Source organism: Oncorhynchus tshawytscha, linkage group LG10, assembly GCF_018296145.1.
Source record: "Oncorhynchus tshawytscha isolate Ot180627B linkage group LG10, Otsh_v2.0, whole genome shotgun sequence".
Classification (NCBI taxonomy): domain Eukaryota; kingdom Metazoa; phylum Chordata; class Actinopteri; order Salmoniformes; family Salmonidae; genus Oncorhynchus; species Oncorhynchus tshawytscha.
The window spans coordinates 21,143,096-21,145,667 of record NC_056438.1 but is presented as its reverse complement, the minus strand read 5'-3'; the positions used below and the strand labels follow the sequence as shown (position 1 = coordinate 21,145,667).

Here is a 2,572-nt window from a genome sequence, read left to right as displayed (position 1 = left end):
TATAATTAAAGAGTGAATTGTGATCTTAGTGACATATTATTTTGTGGTTTTGATACACTGAGGTGTGAGAAGACAGTATGTGGTGAGGATGACCTGTTATTGCTGGGGGTTAGAGATGAGTTAAGCTGAGTGGAACATATATTTAAGGCTGTCAGAAAACCACAGATATGTGATGCAGTATACAGCTTAAAAAATTGAGTTTTGAGACAACTTGAAGAATATGAGAGAAAATCAAACAAAACATCTAAATTACAGTGAATTCATGTTTTATTTTATCTAAAATGCACAACAGTAATGTAAAAAGGAGTTTGACAGAATATAAGCGATTGTAACACAATTATAATGATAAAAAGCCAGTGTATAAGAGAAAAAGCGATGCAAGTCTTTACGGAATAAAAGTTGACATTTCAAACCATGTTTTGGCACCTCAGCCCAGAGTACACAGTGTCTCTCTCCATGGTGCTCCTCTGTCTCTGGGTCTTTGGCTTCTTGTGGATGACATTCAGAGCAGCGTAATGGACCGATGTGAGTGTGTCATCGTGTTCTTGATCCTAAGAGGAAAAGCAAAACAAATTTCAAAGACATCAGGAAATAAACTGATTGAGGGATCTGTTTACAGTTCATCAGAGTAATACTCAGAATAATTCACTATACGGTCTGCATACCTGGTTATGACAACTGGGGACTGCCGGACTACCTGACTGAGGATGCGTTCCTTTTAAACACATGAAGGAATCATCTTAATCATGATCATCATCATACATTGAATCAACCCAGTTTCATTACTAAAACATGTAATGTATACTGCATCAACAGATTAATCATATATTGTGGTCAATGATAACGCTTACCGCTGCACAGCTGAGAGGTTTTCTTTGTAATCTTATACAAAACACAACCAAGGACAATGATGAGGATGACACAAAGAGCCAACGCCACACCCAGGCTGTACACCAAGAGAACATGGTCCTCCTTACAACCATCTGTAGAAATACAGACAGTGATAGAGGAGATTCAGGACATTTTGTTTAAGCAGGCATAAAATGTTAGATCATTTAAAAAATGTCAGAAATATCACTAACAGTCAACGTCCAGCTTGGTACCATTCCCAAACAGTATCTCTCCAAATGATGCCACAGCGCAATAGTAAGTCCCAGAATCAGAGAGGCTGAGGTTCCTCTTGGGGAGGTTGTAGACAAATCTCTTTGTAGGAGACCCAGCCTCAGGGCTCTTCTCACACTGATCACTACTGTCTCCGTAGGTGTAAATTATTCCTGGACGGGATTCTCCTGAGCCATGTCTGAACCAATAGATACTGTGTTCTCCTGCACAGGTCTCAGTGTGTATTGTACAGTTCAGAGACAGAGTCTCCTGGCTGGACTGACTCAGACACAGGTTGCTGGAGTACATACATGCTGTTGAACTCTGAACCTGAAGAGAGTGACGGAGTAAGATCATAGTGTGTATATTGTATTAGCCTGGTATGTTTATTTAGTGCCAAAGTCAAAAGTATATTTCTATTTTAATGGTGCAAAATATAAAATCCAAAATTAGGGAAGGAATTTAAGTTACCTTTGACAATTAAAACAGTTCCTTTTCCAAATTTGACTTGGCCCGCTTTCATAGCACCACAGTAGTATGTAGCTGAGTCACCTGACTCTGTCTTGGAGATGGTCAGGTTAAAGCTGCCAACTCCTCTCTTCACACTCAAACGTTTAGTCTCATTAAAGTCCTTGGTAAAATTGTTGAAATAAAAGGTCTTTTGAGTGCGATAATATGATGATGCCATGAGATGAGGCTTCTGTCCAACAGTTTGCTTGAACCAAGAGACTCTGACTATCAAATTAGATCGACAAAAGCAAGTGAGAGATACATTTTGTCCCAGATTTGTAACTATCAAAGGGTCTGGTTGGATTACATCATTTTTAAGCGCACAACCTGTGAAGAAAACATAGGCATAGTACAGATTTATACATTATTAACATTATTCAGACTACATAGTCATTCAAATTGATTAAAAAATACCATTACATAAAAAGTTAAAGGAACCGTATCAATATTTCTTACTTACCAAAGTTGAGGTAAAACAAAAATATTGTCCAATATATAATCATCATTTCACTGTCCTTTCTGAACTGTAGAGAGTGTGGGTCTTATGTGTGGGCCCCTTTTATATGATGACACTCATCGGGTAATCATTATGAAGTAGGTGGAATCTCTGAACTAAGTGATTTTATTGGCTGTCTGAACAGGCATAACACATCTGATTAAGACTACAATCTAACATCTGTCCTTAGGCATACCATAGTTAGAGCAGCCCTTCAAATGATGTAAAATCAGAGTTACTGGTTTGTATTTTCTAGCATTTGGGTCGGTGGCTGAGACTACTGGTACAGTTGTCCTCTTTGACATACACAGGGTGTTTACGTTCCATTTCTCACTTCATGGTTGTAGAACGCAGTTCAAGTTTTCAGGAGGAAGTGAACTCTGGTGAGGTTGGCACCTTTTTTGACAAAAAAAAGATGTGATCGTTTGATACCTGGTGCAAATAATTGGTAAGAATGGGGCAAGT

At 38.5% G+C, this 2,572-nt stretch overlaps 1 pseudogene; it reads right to left on the bottom strand.

Annotated features, from left to right (window-relative positions):
• Positions 1–338: 338 nt before the first annotated feature.
• On the bottom strand, positions 339–2,114 carry LOC112260992 (annotated as a pseudogene).
• Between the last annotated feature and the right edge of the window lie 458 nt (positions 2,115–2,572).